Source organism: Planococcus citri, chromosome 2 (genome assembly GCF_950023065.1).
Source record: "Planococcus citri chromosome 2, ihPlaCitr1.1, whole genome shotgun sequence".
NCBI lineage: Eukaryota > Metazoa > Arthropoda > Insecta > Hemiptera > Pseudococcidae > Planococcus > Planococcus citri.
Window position 1 is genome coordinate 53,582,837 of NC_088678.1, and position 18,125 is coordinate 53,600,961.

Sequence of the window (18,125 nt, forward strand, 5' to 3'; positions counted from 1 at the left end):
TTCTCTTTCAATTGTTCGTAATTGTTAACTTGTAAATTTAGGCTTTTAAATGCCCATTGGTCCTTTGTATCGATGTTAGCACGGAAGGCTGCGGCCTTTAAGAATTCATTTACGTTGAATCCAAGAATATATTCTTCGAAGGCATTTATGTACTCGTGAGGGAAGTATCGTCGTTGTTCATTAAAGAACACGCCAGCATTGCGCATCGCTGTGTAGTCAATTTTTGTAGGTCTCGTGTCTGCGCCTGTAATCGCTCGCTGTTGCGGATTCGCCTGTAGTGTGTCATGTATTTTTAATACTGTGTTGGTCAATTTTATTTGGTTAATGGCACAGTTGTTTACTAACTGTGCTTGATTCGCTGCAGTTTGTTCGATGCTGAGCATCCTGCTGTCGTTCTCAACAAATTTCTTTTTTGCGCTTTCGTCTAATGTCGTATGCTTGTTTGAGTAATTAACTGCCCAATCATTCAGTTCGTCTAATTTTTGGCGTACGTATTGTACGTTTGTAGCTGCGTCTTGCGCTTGGTTGCGAGCTTCGAGTGCGTGTGATGCAGACGTCGACGCACTTTCAGCTGCGGTTTGAGCGATGCTTCTCGATTCGGTTGCTACCGATTTTGTTGTTTCAATGTGCGATGCTAGTTCGCGTTGGTTATTGAAAATTGTTTGCATTTGGGTATTGTCATATTTCCATGACTCTTGTAGTAAATTACGTAGGTATGTTATATCATCGTCATCACCGGGAGGGCGGGCGGGAATACTCGTATTGCGAGGTGTAAAGTTGTATTTATCATCCATCTCTTTTTTGTTTAATGTATTATTGGATTTTTCCAAAATTTGTTTTTCAGGTAGTGTGTTGGATACACGGTTTCGTCTATGAGTCCCTCCTTGTAGGGTTATCTCGTTATAATCTATGCGTGCAATTCCTCTTTCACTTCTCCTTGGTAATGACATACGCGTCACAATAAATTACTACTGTGTAGTATAATGTTTTATTATTAGAATAATACAAGTCACAAATAACAATACGTACAATTAAATGCGTATATCTACGCAACGTGGTATCTCCCGCTATTAAAAAACGCGCGAAAACACCTCGTGTTGAAAAATACGTTACATGCAGCGGCAGCTGCGACAGTATAATCGTCCGAGGTTGCGGCAGCGACAACGGCTCCGTTTTCCGAATTCGGCGGCTGGATGGGGCGGCGGTGGCAGCACGTACCACGTTGATTCGAGTGCTTTTGCTTCGCCTCTTCTTGGCTAATTTTCTCAAATTAACCTACGCGAAAATGCAAATAAAAAGCTCCTACTTATGTCTAGATTATTTAAAAGCCACTTTTTAAATCTTTTATTGCGGATTTACCACCAAAAAGAAAAATAGCAAGCGTGTGCGAGCTCTCGCGGCTCTCTATTTGTTTGTAGACAATAAGCAGAAAAAATAAAAAGTACTTGACGTTAGGCGCCAATGTAAATATAATGATATTAAGTACCACTAGATGATACTTGCATAAGCTGAATACTCAAAGAATATATCACTTACCCCGGCTGGAGGCTATACCAATTATATCACACAATAAGTAAAACGAGCACGTGTGAATACTTTGTATTAAACACATAAAAGAATAAACACAAATAAATACCTTTTAAGAAGGTTCAAATGTATCAACACGATACTTTCACTTAAACTAATTAAATAATAAAACACTTAATAATTATATAATACGTTTTCCTGCCTCGAAAGGCTATAATACATCAACCCGATTATAATGCGTCGACACGACCGATCACTCCGTACCTCTACACTATAACAATCGGCCGCAGCGCCGCTCCGTGGGCTTGTAGCCCTGTGTCGCGACGCGTGATCAGTGTTACCACTATTTAACCCTATATAACCCTTACAGGTCCGGCATATCTCCCCTCTATCACACTTTTATCGATTTCAAGCTTTTTCGAAATATTTATAATTTTCTCTCCCCCCCCCAAACGAAGAACGACTCAATCAGAGCCATTTCCACAAAATTAGTTCAAATTCAGAAGTTTGGCTCAGTTTAGCGAATGATTTGAGCAGTATAAGTAGGGATAACCTTTTGAAATCCAAGATTTTCCTAAGGCGGCAGAGAGGGGGAGGGGGGTCGTAACAAAATAATCAAATTATAACGGAAAATCAACAAATAAGAAAATTTCTTACGAAATTGCTCAGGCACGAAAGAGGCTTGATTCTACATCTAAGTACATCATTTAGACTGCTATCTCGTTTAAATTGACCAAAAACCCCTTGAGGTATAAGACTTTTTGCCGAAGTTGTTAATTTTTTCATCATTTTTCAGTTCAGAGATGAACTTGAATTTCAAAAAATGGTCTTCTCAAAAATGTTAATTATTTTTCAAGGAATTTAAAAAATTTTACAAAAAAGTCATAAATGCAGATCCACTTTTTTTTCTGCGCCCAAATACCACTTTCCCGACAGTTTTGCGGAAATCTGACATCACCAGTCGATCCGCCGTACTTTGAAACCCCTATCTCCGTGAAAAAAAAATTTCCAAAAATGTGACTTGGTCCCTTTCTTCTCTTCCCACTGATTCAATTTTTGTACGCTATTTACATAATTTTCATCACTTTTGAACCCAAAATTTTTGTTTCTGATGTCTCAACATTTTTTTCTTCATTTTGAAAAAATTGTTTAATTATCCATCTTTTTGAAAAAAATCCATTCTGTAAATGAATGAAACTACAAAATGAAAGAAGGAAAGACAATCAACAAGAAAATCATCCAAATCACTGAAGCAACGATTTTGCTCATTTTTTTACTAGAGCATAAAGATCTACACAAGGCAACTTTCAAAAAACAAATTCAGCAACTCAAACGGAAAATTGAAGGTTGAAGAGAATTTCAGTTTTCCAAAATAGTTCAAAATTACATTAGTTGATGAGGAAATCAAATTATTATTTCAGAAAATATATTTTTGAGACCTTTGAATACTCGTACAGTAATCACATTTACAGGTTCAATTTGATTTTAATGGAATTTTTCAAAAAAGTGCTTAAAATATCGAAATATCCAATTGGGCAGCTAAAACTTTGAGAATCTTCTTTTTCTCTCATAATCCGACTACCAACGTGTTTCGAAGGCCAATTTTAACATGAGCGAGAAAAATGCATTTTTCGAATGTTCACGTTTCTTGATGAATTTGGATACTCCAAAAAATGCTATATTTTAGTTACGCCAAAAATTAGACTTATAAATGCAATCATAATTCAAATATGACTACAAGCGGAATTATTCGAGATACAACTTGTGGTACAAAAATTCAATTTTTTCATCAGTTTATGCAATTTCTGAACAATATTGTAAAATTCAAAACCTCGTAGAACCCTTTATTTTTCATTCTTGTGGCTAATTTTTATTTTTTTTCAATGATCGTAAGGGGGGGGGGGTACGCTATACCTATAAGTTTCAAGCTTAGGTGAAAAAAATAAGTAAAATCGGTGACTGAGTGGTCGAGAACTTCCCTTTAAAATTCAACTTATGTTTCCGATTTTGAACAACAAAAATATTCTCGAAGCAGAGACACTTGATGAGTAATAAATCATGCCAATAACAGTCTAGCGAATAATCACACAAACACTTTCTCTCAATAACAGCTAAGGTAATATAATAGTGATGTTTTAATCATCTTCGCAGCACTCGAACAAGCGAGGTAATTTTTACGACAAATTCGCGTCGCGTTTCCGTTTATACATTTACTTACTTATAACTCTGCGATGCGAAATTATCAAAGTACGGTAGATAATTACGTAAACAACGACACGGCGAGTCCGATCATGTTCATTTCGTTTGGTAAAATTTAATTAGTCTGGTGATCCTTTGATGTTAGTCAATTTCCAATTTGTACATGGTACTCCCGTCTCCCTTTTTCCTGGATCAGGCAACACTCTTCTGAATAACTTTTCAACAGCCCTTCACTATTTAGAGGTTGGTTTCTTCGGCCCTACAACTAATGAGTGTGTGAAATTTGATTCTACGAAACCATACATCAAATCGGTACGAAATTGAGATAGCAACGTGACGGTGGTTATACAAGGTGTCCCAAAAAATCTTCAGCTTTTCGCGCCACCTTGAGTAACTTTAATCAAAATGCACGACCCTTAAATTTTCAAAATATTTATCCCATCAGCATCCATAATAATTTTTCTGTTTCATATTGTACGTACAATTGCATCCATATTACAAGTTTTTCAAACCTTCGATGGGCCACACTGTAGATACGAGACCTCTGAATACTGATTTCACAATATTCCTTTTCTCTGTTTACCTCTATCGTGCCAAAGAACCCTCATCTGGCGAATTTCACGTTAATCATCATCGCAATCGTAGTCGTATAGTCAGTCGTCGAAACTCAAGTGAAACCGAATTCCATCGATAATTATCTGTTGGTTGAATAGAAACGGATGTGTTTGTATTTTTTTGGCAGAATTTTCACGTACAAATATCCATTTTCCATCGATTACGTGAGGTTACCGTTACGCAGTCTGTTTCGAATCGCAATAAACGTGCGATAAATAGGTTAGCAAACTTGGTTCATGCCGTCGCCTCGTCTCATTTGTTTGCATAAAGTTAATCCGCTAAAGCGATGTATATGGTATACATATTCCGAGATACGCTACGTATAAAAATACCACCAGTGCATTGTATTTGTCTATCAATCTAACTACACATATGCTAATCTATTTCCTCTCTCTGGTGACCAACAGGCCTTTTATTGATTTTATAACGTCATCGGTAGCGTTCGGGTACGTGTTGATTTATCGATATTGCTCAAGTATCCTGAAATTTATCAACTTAAAAATCATGATTCGATAGAAAAAATTCAAATCGAAGGCATCGTCGACATACTTGAATAATCAACAGGAACGTGTATAGTTAGTTATATATGCTCATGAAAATTTCAAAAGTCAGCATTTATGCATCACACTGTACCACCATATTTTAAGAATTGTAAACAATTACGCATTGGGATAATCCAAGTGCACAATGTGCAAATTGCGGTTATCGAATGATGAATCAGCATAGGAAAAAAAACCTTTCACAAATCGAGACAAAAAAACGACTACGATAGGTATTAGATTCGGTCACGTCGTCACTGTGTGATTGGTGTCTCGTCACGTTAATCGAACACCGTAATGTAATGTAATATGCTCGTAAATATGCGTACACCGGACGCCAGAAATGCGAGTAAATAAGCGAAAGTTGATCGCGTAAAAGTGAATGAAGCTGTGGCGGAAATGAAATCGATTACGTCGGTTAAAAATTTGTAATTATTTTTAAACGATGAATTGTGATTTTCATTGTGATTGATCGAGATGGGAAAAATTTCGGAATTTGGCTTCCTGCATGGCTGGGCTCAATTCTTTGGTGTCTTCGCAGCAGTCCCTCACTTCGTTCAGAATATGGGACTGAGGAGACCCCAAGAGAAAAATGAATGAATATTTTAAAATGTAACAACCTCGAATTAATCAAAATCAAAATGTCACGTCACACCATATTTTCATAATTTTACAAAATTGTTGTCAAAATTTGATGAAATAGTCTCCCTAGAAACCTCATTTTTACCTCACTCCTCATTTTTCAAAAAATTACTTTTTTTGATTCTAATCTTCAAGGTTGGTCTAGTTTTATCAGAAAATCAAAAATCAGAATTTTATAGTTTTGACTTCCTCCCCCTGCCTTACTCCCCGTTCCCCATCATGAAAAGGTTGAATTTGCGACTTCTCTAAATTTTTTAAATTGCTTGAAGACCGAGATAAGTTCTTTTTTCTTGAAAAGAGGTGTTATTTATTTACGGGTAAAAGAATTCGGACACCAAGGAATAGGTAGGTACTGAGATTAAAATTTTTTTTCTAAATAACAAAATTTACTTTTTTTTATTTTTAAAAAAGTGTTTCCAACCAGAAAGCCTGTTTATAAATAACACCGAACGTTGTTTGGGAATACCGAGGGAGTTTTTTTCTTATATAAAGGGAGATTACTTTGAAAGATTTTGACAAGGAATTTAAATTTTCAAAAATATTTTACAGGTTTCAATTTTTTTATTTTCATTTTTCACTTTGAAAAGCACCACACAAAGGGGTAAACATCATTTTGGGGGAGGCGAGGGAAGATTTTTTTAGAAAGGGGTTTATTTCGAAGAGGTTATTCAGAAGAGTTCTAACGCAGGAATGAGCAAATTTCAAAGGGCGAACTTAATTCAAAATTTCCAAATTTGTCATGCCCCAGGTTTAGAAAATTTTGAATTTTGAAATTTGTGTTTGGCCTTTCAATTTTGAAGATAAGCAATTTGTCATAATAACCTTTTTTGTTCGTCTACTCAATGTACTATGAGTTAGTGAAGTCACTTGAATGATGCAAACATTTTCTCATTTTTGACAAATTTTTCAAAATTGCTAAATTTTAGCCCAAAAACGGTGTAACTTCTTCAATTTACAGATAGATAGTAAGAAAAAGTTTGTATCATTAAAATACCTTCAATAACCCATAATGCTCAAATGGACGAACAAAAAATATTATTAAGACAAATTGCCTATATTTTCAAATTTGAAGGTGTAAACACAATTTGAAAATTTGAAATCGTCAAAATTTAAAGTATCCCTTTGGAATTTTGAATCGAGTTTTACTCTACAATTTTGAAGGTAGGCAATTCGTCATAATAACATTTTTTTTTCGTCCACTCGAGTGCTATGGGTTATGAACATCATTTGAATAATCCAAACATTTCCTAAACACAAAACCATCAAATTGAAAACAACCAATATGGCATAAGAAAAAAATTCAAAATTTTGATCAAAATGGGCAAAAAAAGACAATTTTTGAGTATTTTGATGCAAAACGGTTTTTTGTGCAATTTTGGCAAAAAAAAACCAATTTTTTGAATTTCACCCATTTTACAAGAAAAAATCCAAATTTGATCAAATTGGCATAAAAGATTGAAATATTGATTTTTGAATCATACTTTCTACCTTCCGAATTGATTGGTGATGGTTCCGAACCGTTCAGATTCTCCAGTTTTCGAGGAAACGCTGTAAGCAAGGGTGAAAATGAAATTCAGCATTTATAAACTCTGCCATCTTACAGTAATCCCTTTTCAATCGATTTAGACACATATGTATTTCCGGGTCAAATTCAAAATCTTTGTCAGCAATTATTTTTGAAAAAAAAAAATGAAACAAATCTCATGAAGGCCCCAAAACGGTTAGAAAGCATCACTAATCGACTCGGGAGGTCACTTCCAGAAATTTGGAGAGTTAACAGGAAGTTCCAAAATTTTTTGTAATCTTCATCCAAAGATATTTTCCTCATAAATTCATAATTTAAATTATTTCATGGATCATAACTATACGATTAAATACTTACTTTTACTCTTCGTTCATAGAACAAGACGTAATACAATATTATACCACGTTTTCATTGAAAAATTCGTATGTACTCACCTGAAACAGAGAAAAAAACAACATGTGGGTTAGTTAATTCTATTTAATTGGCTTACAACTCAACTTATCTATTAATTATTCGCAGACTAGATCTATCATAACTAAGAATTCAATGAAAAAAATGATGGAAAAAAATTCATCGTATAATTAGTCCAGGATAATTAGAACCTAAGAAAATTCAACTTTTACGAGAAATGAAAAAAAAAAATCATCAATATTCTCATCTCCACTTTGTGTGATCTACATTCGGTTTCGAAGGGATTGAACAAGGTAGTTTGGTTAAAAATGAATTTTTTCGATGTATGTAGGAGTTCGAAAGGGGAGCCGGGAGGAGATCAAACATTTAAAATGATTGACGAGAGACGGCGGAACCAAAAATGACATTTTTAAAAAATGAAAAAATTGACAATCTGAATTTCTTATCAACTCTTATCCACCACCTTCAAAATACTAAATGATCAGAAAATCGCAATCGTAGTTTTTCAAATTCCTCACGCAACGAAGCTACATGTTCATTATATTCTCCTTTTGCAAAAACGTCGAAAAAACTTTTCTCAGCAGATGTGAAAATTTGAAAATTTCATTAGAAAAATTTCCAGACGATGCAGCTCATATACCTAATCTCAATTCCACGCGTTGGCGAACTTTTCCTCTTGTTTCTTCTTTCTGTAAATTCTAAGAGACTCGAAAGTTGAACAAAGTTGTTTAATTACCCTCCCTCCTCCTCGCTGGTCACTCGGGGATAATCTGATACCTACCTGCCTCGTTTCAAACGTACATATTACGAGGAGAAATTTTTTTTTTCAAAATAGTTTTCATTTCATAATACCTACTACCTGGTACAAAAATACCACACCGATATACGAAAGAAAAACATAACTGTAGCCGCGTTATTTAACAATTGCCACGCCGCAAAAGCGAAATTACCGAATAAAAATATGAACAGAGATAAAAAAAACGCGTGAACATAATAAACGAATTAATTATGCAAATTCGAATTAGAAAAAAAAGTTCATAGGCCGACACCGCGTGTACTTGGATCAAAAAATTATACCCACGTGGAGAAACAGTCGGTCGTGGTCTACCCCCGTGTACTCGCGCAATAGTATACACGGTAAATTAAACGTGAAAGAAATAAAGGTGCGGTGGCTAATAATGTAATGCAAAATATACGTTTTGTTGGAATTTTATACGAAGCTACGAGAGACAGCAGGGTGGCAGGGTAGCAGGGTTAGCAGGGCAACAGAGCAGTAGTTCAGCAGTTTGTTTGTGTTTTATCGCTAGGCTCCGATTTATACGGAACAATTGGACAATGGTAAATTTCGTATGTCAATTAGAACGCTCGGTTGGACAGCTTTGGTTCTATACAATTTCGATCTCGACAAATTGATATGTTTATGCGTAGCTATACGAACCAATTGGCGATGTAATCTTTTTACCTTTTTATATGTGTACCTTACGCTTGTGGTATTCGATCGCTTATGTATTGGCCAATTGACCGTTTTTAAAGTTGAATGAAAAAAGGGGGGAGAGAAATATGAGAGGAAAAGGATTAAATTGAGGGCGGGTGAAGGAGTGAAATTCAATTGAATAGCAAATGTACATACACATAGAATACACGTAGAACTGTAGTTTTTTTTTGAGAGTTTGCTGCTTGCATAGGTAGGTAAGTTTTTCAGTGTTTTTTCATCACAGAAAAATCAGTAAAATACTCATACAATTTAAAAATGAGAGAATTTTGTTTCAAATTTTATCATCTCTGAAATCGCACAAAAATTGTCAAAAATTCACAAATAATGGATGAATTGAAAGCTTATTCAAACTGCTGAAAAAACAAAAAAGTTGCAAAAAATAATGGCAAATTCTATCCAAGTCAGTAAGTTCAATAAAAGACAAAAAATCTGATTTCATTTTCAAAAATGACTTTTATAAAAAAAATTAAGCACTACAATTTGGAAATGGTTCTATTGGGTCTGGTTGCTACAGCTGACCAAAAAAAAAAAAAAAAAAAATGTGAGTGAAAACAATACAAAAATTCTTGAAAATAATGAAAAAATTTATGAAACATTTATCAACTTTTAACCAATCTCAAGTGATTTTCTTTGATTTGTTTGATTTTTTTTTCAGAAACTTTCGACTATTCAGACACGATTTTTATAACATTTTATCAAGAACTTCATTTCCAACGATCTTTATGGACTTTTCGTCATTACTGGTAATTTTTCATGATTTCTCAGCTTTTAGACTATTTCGGTGAAATTTTTAGAGTATTTCTTGAATGTTACATGGAATAATTTTTAATGATTTTCATATTGTCATGTTTACCAATTTTCTGACAATTTTAGATAATTTCGTTACTTAACATTCAACGAGATATTATCGCATCAATTTTTTTCTTTAGGTATATCTCATAAATTTTTTTGCAATTTTGTTATTTCTTTGCTAATTTTAAGTAATTGTGTTGCAATTCTTGAAATATTTTATAATAGGTATTTCAATTTCCATCATGTACTTACTGCCTCCTGTTGATCGTCAACAAATATTTCATCTTACACGAAAGCAAAATATACTCATATCTACCGAACCATTTACCAAGGATTAAAATCAGAGAAATATTCCCCCTTTTGGTATTTCTGAACGGGGCAGCAGCATCGACGCAGTTCTTTTCGAAATGAGCTATAATGAACGAATCGTTTAAAAGAGGAAGAACAAAAAAAAAGAAAGCATTTTTGCCTTTATCGGTACAAATGACCCTCATATCGTAAAGCGCTTCCCTATACATATAGCTTCATAATGGGTTCTTATATACGAGATAGTATATGGCATCGGCGCTGCGACGCAGGGAAAAATATTGTTATTGAAATTATGATTCACTCTCATACACTAGGTAAGTATAGGATGGAGAACGTATATATAGAGTATAGGGAGACTCAACCATGGAGGTTTTCCATTATCATTAAGAGAAACCCTTTTGTCCATATAAGCTACCTTTTCGCGGTGCATCTGTTTTTACGAGTACGACGACCAAGTAGCAGAAGCCGCCCAAGCACGTATACCAAATGGAGACAAGAACAGAGGCGAAGCTCGATATTACCTCACTTTTCCTAACACTCTCATTTACTTTGATCATTAATCAAATGCTAGGAGTGTTGAAAAAAAGGAAAAAAACAATTAATTATCGAAAGGTAGGTACGTACAACGCGTATGGCTAAATTTACTTTTTAAAGTTGAGGTGTGCGCCATCGCCATTGCCATGGTCGTGTATGAGTACGAGTGTCTGGATACGGTACTACATCGTAGGGTATATTGAGAAATTGATTGTTTTTCTTGTGTATTTCTAAGTTGATAAAAAATTGAGAGAAAAAAAAAGCGAATTGGAATTGATGGTAGGGTTAGGTAGGTAAAGGTAGCCTACTACGTCGTACGTGCAATGAAATCGAAAATAATTGGCGAAGATAGAGGAGTATTTTATATGAGGTGTGAAAAAATCGAACAGTTTCATCTTGTTTTTTTTTTTGCTGCCTTCCGTTTATTTTCAAATTGAAAGTAAAAAGAAAACTTGAATGAAATTATCGCGTGTGTGTGAAAACGTAGTAGGGAGTACGGTACGTTTACATTAGTCGGCGTTTTATAAAAGATGAAGTAAATAGCGTGTAACGAAGACCAAGAGTGACTGAAGATAGACATTAGACAATTCGTTATTCAACGCGTGTCGCCATCGTTTAGTTCATTATACCTACATAACTTAGAATATCTACACTGTATACGGAGTAATACCCTTATAGGTAGGTAGGTAATAGGTATAAACACTGAGGACCTATATGTTAATTTTTTTAAAGTCTTAATTAAACGGTTTAAACGTAATCACGCCGCATACTGATTATCGACTTCCTTGTGTATCAGACATCGTGTGCTCAATGTTAATACCAACTTCGCCAATTGCATGGTTCAAATATTCCATAAAAGCTGTGCTAGGGTTATTTTTAGCGTTTGAATTGTTGATATGAAAATGATTGCTCGATGCGATCGGTTTTTTTTTTTAAATTAGAGATCATTAAGTGGGAAGCCGTGGGAAGGGGAACAGATGTTGAGAGGGAAGGGTAAGGGGTCAAAAAATTCTATGAAATGAATCAAAATGAGTTCATTACGTACATATTAGTCTTATAGGTAATTTGGTATGATTAAAAAAAAAAAAAAATCGCGAAGCGTAAATTTTCAAGAACTTGATTACGAGAAATCAACAAAAAATACAGCACTGAAATTAATTTTTCAAAAGTTTGAGAATCGTCAGAATTTTTGAAATCCCTGTTCGCCACCGTGGTATAATATTCTGTCATCGAGTTAGCTAGATTAATTAAATTCAATCTCATCTGACCTACAGAAAAGTCACCACAAATACGAGAGGGTAAAGCTAGTGCAAATTTACCCCTTGAAAAATGTCAAAAAAACTTCACAAAGAAATTAAATTTAAATAAAACTACGAAAAAAAATAACATCAAGCTATATTTGAAAGTGAAAAAAATGATAACAAAAAATTATAAGTAAAATAGCATTCTGAAATCTATTCTGTACATACATATAGCTAGCAGAGCTCGTACTCAATTTTTTCCAATAAAACAGCAACTTAAATAAACAACCAAAAAAATGAAAAATGGTGAAAAAACATTTTAAAGTAAAAAAAATTACCAAAAAAAAGTTTCAAATTAGAATGTTCCTGTGATTTTTAATTCGAAGAGGTCGGACACATTCTGGTGCAATTTCCGACAAAAAAACGTGAGACTTCGATAATTTTATCACAAAGCAAGGCTTTTTTTGGGAGGTGATACTCCGAGGTAATAATTTATGGCAAAAAAATTGAGACTCTACCGGGTAATTCTTGAACAAAAACTGATACTTCATAACAATTTTGATGAAAAGCGAGAATTTTGTAAAAAAACAAAACCTTGAAAATTTTAGCATCTAAAAAGCAGGACTTTTCACTAATTATTGACAAAAAATGACATTTTCCCGCAATTTTTATAGACTTTGCAACTTTTTGTTTTGGTGAAAAAAATAAGACTTTATACGTATGTACATATAATAATTATAAATTTGAAAAATTCTAAAAAAATATCACCAAAAAAAATTCAATTTAACTAAAACTTTTTTTTGAAAAACACCTATCGAAAAAAATAACTCGAAAACAATACCTGAAAGTAGAGACAATGACTAAAATAATGAAATAACATTACCATCTACTCTAAACGTATTCTTTTACATGGACTTTCAGATTTAATAACCACCACCGAAGTTTCTTCTTCTTCTACTTCGGACTCAATTTCCTCAAATTCCTCCAATACTTCTTCCTTAGTTTGAGGAAAACGAACACCTTGTCCACTTCCAGCCTCGAATATTTTACGTAAGATTTCTAACGATCCTCTAGCTTCATTCATTTCTGTAATTCGATGATGCCGTTCTCTCTTCAAAACGTCTTTACTTTTTTTATACAGTTTCTTAAATTTGGAGACATCTTTAATGGATCGAGCTAAATCTGCTTTCAGTTCTTCATGTTGCTTTTTCAAAGACTCAATTTCTGAATTTTGCTGCTCCGTCGTTTTCTTCAATTCGGTGTTCTCCGACATCAAGGAATTATTTACGTCATTCAATGACTGGATCTCGGTTCTGTGTTCGCTTGATAGGCGCGATATGGAAGTTTTGTGTCGATCTCGTTCTTCTATAGATTGCTTTCGAAGTACTTGATTTTTCACATTTGCATCGTTCATGAGACAATGCACTTCTAAAAATATGTTATGCAATGAGTGAAAGTAGTTTTCCATTGTAGTTTGCAAAAAAACGAAATTATAATACAGGTAAACACGAAAAGTTTGAAAAATAAGGCACAAAAATCGCGAATATCACGAACAGTTAGTCAGTTACACCACAAGGTTCAAAGCACGTTGGTTTCTTGTCTTAGCCACTGGAGAGAGATGATACTGTTGAAAGATTATTTTCAAACTAACATATTGTAAAATCTTACATTTTAATTTTGATGCATTTTGCTTGTCGTTAGAGTGGGAGAATACAAATCAGGGTAGTAAAGAACAATAGAGGGTTCCAGGAAAGTTTACAGGAAAGGAAAAAAGTGTGGATAGGTAGCAGCGAAGGAATTCTAAGAAATGTGATTGAGAAGGAGCTAGATTAGTAAAAAGACAGAAGCTCTGCATAACCTTCTTCCCACAGACAGTGATTTTTTAAAAAAAGCAATAATAATAAGCGAGTATGTGATAAGAGCAGGTATACACGTTTGGTTGGTGCTATTTCTATAAAAGACAACAGAAGCCATACATTTGAAAGATACAACAGGTGTTATTTCAGGAATTGCATCTACATTAAAACAAAAGCGAACAGTCGTTTTACTTAAGCTGCCAGATCTAGTTTGTGAGACAGAAGGCAGGAGTTTGAATGATAAGAAGATAACTACGTACATATTTTGCAAAGAATACAAATAACCTGGTTTCGAAAAAGCGGAAGTAAAGAGAGGATGATTCTTTTAATCCCCTACAAAAATTGGCGAACATGTAAAAAGATTTTCAAGAACATTCTGCGCAGTGTTATTGATATTTTTTTCTCTCTCATCGAATACTGTCCGTAAATAATTTTTCACCAAACCCTTTCGAGACATTCCAAATTTTGTCATCATTTGAAAATATTGTTTTTAAAACTTCCAAAAATGAAAAAAACAAAACAAAACAAAATGAGTATTTATTTTGAGTAATTTTGGTAAAAAATTCTCGAAATAAACTTTACGCACAATTTAAAAAATTTCAAAGTCTCAGGTTGCATTCCACTCTAAAAATTGTGGAGGTCATTTCGAAGGATTTCTCAATTTTTAATATGAAACAAAGACTGCACCAAAATACGTAATTTCAATAACCATATTAACTTCACTTTTCAGTAAACTAAGGCAATGAAAATTTTCAAAATGCATTCTTTCGATTAATCCATAGCATTAAAGACCCCAAGGGCCAAGGTTTTTCTCGCAATTTCCAATCGATTCGGTACACTCAAAACAGTAGCCAGCCAAGTTACGAGCAAATTCAGCCGTCAAATTACGCCCTTTTCAAAAGCTGCAACAACATCAGTTGTTCGTTCTACGGGTAAAATAAAAACATCCAAGATACCCCGCATTCTCATCTTCATCCTATCAGCACAACACGCGGCGCATCGAGGTCCAATTTGAAATTAAAACAAAACGCCAGACTGCGACACATCCAGATCGACTTTTGTGCTCGGTGTTCGTAGTAGAGTAGACTGTTGGATATTTAGGAACGACTTTAATTTCCCAAAACACCTCTACAAATTCGCGCTCGTGCTACAATTTAACAAACGAAAACGACGTATCCAACAATCCAATCCGAACCGAACTAAACCAAACACCGAAGGAAAAAGAAAACTAAGAGCGGGGTGAACATCAGGACGACCTATGTTTTCTGTACCTACCTATTTTTTTTCTCACTCGACGAAATCGACGGCTGTATTCTCGCGTAGGTATATAATGATATGATTTTCCATCACATTCTTCGTCTCTCTGCGGATCCGGTGCGCTGTGGGGAGGGTGCAAAAGGGGGAAGAGGCCGTATTACGCGAACGAGTTTTCGCGTTCCGGCGAAAATTTCACTCCTTCGTAAATATTTACACTTCATTGAGCATGATTCACGGCTATTGCATTCCTATACGCAACGCATCATCTCGAGAGCCGAGTTTTTCTTCTTTTCTTTTTTCTCTTTCATTTTTTATCCGATATTATTACCCTTTTGTCGAGCATAAAATTACACCCGCGTTCGCGATTTACTATACCGCGACGATTTTTCGTCTACGCGACTTCCCCCCTCCACCTCGCCCGCGGCACTAGTAGGTCCAAAAGGTGAGGTTTTTTCCAGGTACCAGAATGTAGCTGGAAGCGTCCAGGGGAGGGTGCGCGTTTCCAAAAATATTAATCATTCGCTGCCCTTACATCACCTTTTTCCTTTATTTTTCGCTTTATGAGTCTAATGTACTCGGAAAATCCTTCTATATCGATAAATTTTCTTTTTTACCACGTGGTGTATTCGATTAAGGTAGCTCCCCGAACTTCATCCTTGCCTTTTGCAGTATTCGTGACCGCCGCCGACCCAGTAACACGAACATACTACTTTTACGCCGCGACGCAATTCATTACCGCAAGTATGGCTTTTCATATACGTATACGATACATCAAAAAATGACAAAGTACCCCTCTTTTCCGCCCTTTCCACAGGCAGCATTGTTCCGCGGTAAAATGGGTAGACGATTCCTTATACTGAATGAAACACCCGAAGCGTTCTATTCTACGCTATGTTCAAGAAGTTCTGCTAGGTGGATTTTTTTCTCGAACGAGTGAAAATTTCGAATACCTAATTTGAACGACAACATGGGTGGTAGAAAAACGTCGAGGAATACGTATACAGGGTGTCCTAAAAATCATAAAAGTTGCATTTTCCAAAATAACTCAGAAGGAAAGTGCAGCATGACCCATGAACTTCATTTTTTTTCTGCTAGGAGGCATTTTTTCATGCTGAACAACATTTTAAAAAATGAAAAAATTTTAATTGGTGAAGTTGACTCATTCGAGCCCTATTTTTACATATCCGTTGAAAACCCCCTTTCACTCGAAGAAAATAAACTCATCACAAAAAAACAAAATTCAAAAAATAAACGAATTTTCAAGTTTTTTTTTGCTATGAGTGTAATCTATATCAATTTTTTTATGAAATACGTTAGAAAGAGGTCAAAATAAGACTACTAAATAAATTTGAACTTTTTTTGATGTTTGGAATTGAAAGTTGAATTTTTTGGAGTTTTGATTTTTTTGTGATGAGTTCATTTCATCGAGTGAAAGGATTTTTCCAACTTTTTCAACGAATATGTAAAAATAGGGCTCAAATGAGTCAACTTCACCAATCAAAACTTTTTTTTATGCTTTAAATCAAAAAATCGCATTTTATTCGCATACTTTCAATTTTTAAAATCGACTTTACGAAATAATTCCATCCCAATTTTTTAATATTATGTTGTTCAGCATGAAAAGTTGTCCATAATAATATTTTTTTCAGAATTTTCAAGAGTCGAATCGATATGAAAACAACGTTTTGAAACTTTTCGATCCAATTTTTCGTACGAAAAAAAGTGGCAACACTGATTTTTATGATATCACCAGAAAGCCTTTCAAAACCCCTAATTATTGGAAAAAATTCCATTTTGGTAGGTACCGCAGTTATCGAGCAATCCACTGCTGAAATGGATGATATTTCAAAATCACCGAAAACATCGACACCCCCTAGCAGCCTTTAAAAAAGGGCTAGAGGGCTATGATTGCGCCATTGGTCATCCCTTCAAAAGGTCTTTCCACAGGAAAAATTTCAAAAAAAAGCGACAACCCCCTACCACTTTTTTGGTCGAATTGACGTGAAATGACACCCAATTAAACACTTTTCAGCGATTTATGCTTCTTAAAAAAAATTCAAATTAGTCTTCAGACTAATATCAATTCCTTGGGAACCGAATTCTACAACTTTCGATCATTCTAGAGCCTCCAGCGCGATCTCACTCGCTCAGAAAAATGCACCCTGCAAGATTTATCGAACACACGGTACGATTCTAGTGTAAGCTTTTTAGTCACAACAACGCCTTCAAATAATGTATAATGTGGAAAAATACACGAAAACGTGGTACATGGTCGATATTGTACGCAATAAAAAAGTAAGAAACGCACAAAATGAGTAAAAAAAAAGAACTTTCGTCCTAAAACAAAACAACGTCACCTTCGTCTTCTTGGTTCCCTTTCTCTCCCTCTTCACTCGTCACCGGAGAAACCCCCATTGCATAATGTTTACGCAGCGGAGTACTCGCGACAGCAATATTTCACATCACAAAAGTTCTATGTGTCGCTTTTTAAACACAGTGAGAGTAGACAGTAGGGAGGAAAAAAACGAAGAAACACTAGGTACTTTTAATTAGAAATATTTTCAAAAGAATAATAGCGCATCTACGCGCAACAAAAGCCTCCCTAAAAGGCAACAAAAAAATTGCCGGCGATTTTCTGCTTAATTGTTGTACGGTTATAACGGTGTCGTTTATTCGTCTTATTAGTTTCTCTCCAGCAGCTTCGTGTAAAGCGTGGCTATACTTTTTCACTTCTGGTTGAAGCGATGGCTCTAAATAGTGTAAGTTCTTTAATTAAAGATGAAAAAAAAGTTTGGCAAAACCTCCTCCTGTGACTGGTCGTTTTTTTGTGTTTTTTTAAAATGCTGTCGTGGCTTGGGAACGACATTTTTCTTTTAACGAGCTGTTTGGAGTATATTCATAGTTAAGTGGTCAGTTTTTCAAAAAAAAAAGTTTTATGATGCTGAGTAGGAAAAATATTCATATTATTAGTAAAAGCTGACGTAATTTTTAGTCTTTTATTCCTCCTTCGATGATTACAAGTTTCACCGTTTTGAATTCAAAATCAAAGTACGAATTTTATGGTTTTAATCTTTATTTAGAATTTTTTAATGATTTGACTTGTATATATATACTACATAGTAAGTACATTTATAATTCATGCCTCAACGATTCTATAAACGATTTGATAGGTTCTAAAGGGAG

At 34.7% G+C, this 18,125-nt stretch overlaps 1 protein-coding gene across 5 annotated transcripts in view; it reads right to left on the reverse strand.

Moving 5' to 3' along the window:
* Positions 1–18,125, reverse strand: part of kek5 (kekkon 5) — a 574,429-nt gene that overhangs the window by 58,386 nt on the left and 497,918 nt on the right. The window contains exon 1 of one of the 5 annotated variants that reach the window (XM_065351306.1): positions 7,405–7,428. The exons of the other annotated variants lie outside the window; for them this stretch is intronic. The gene's annotated coding sequence lies outside the window, so the exon portion shown is untranslated. Of the gene's footprint in view, positions 1–7,404; positions 7,429–18,125 lie in introns of those variants that run through there. 5 annotated transcript variants of the gene reach the window in all.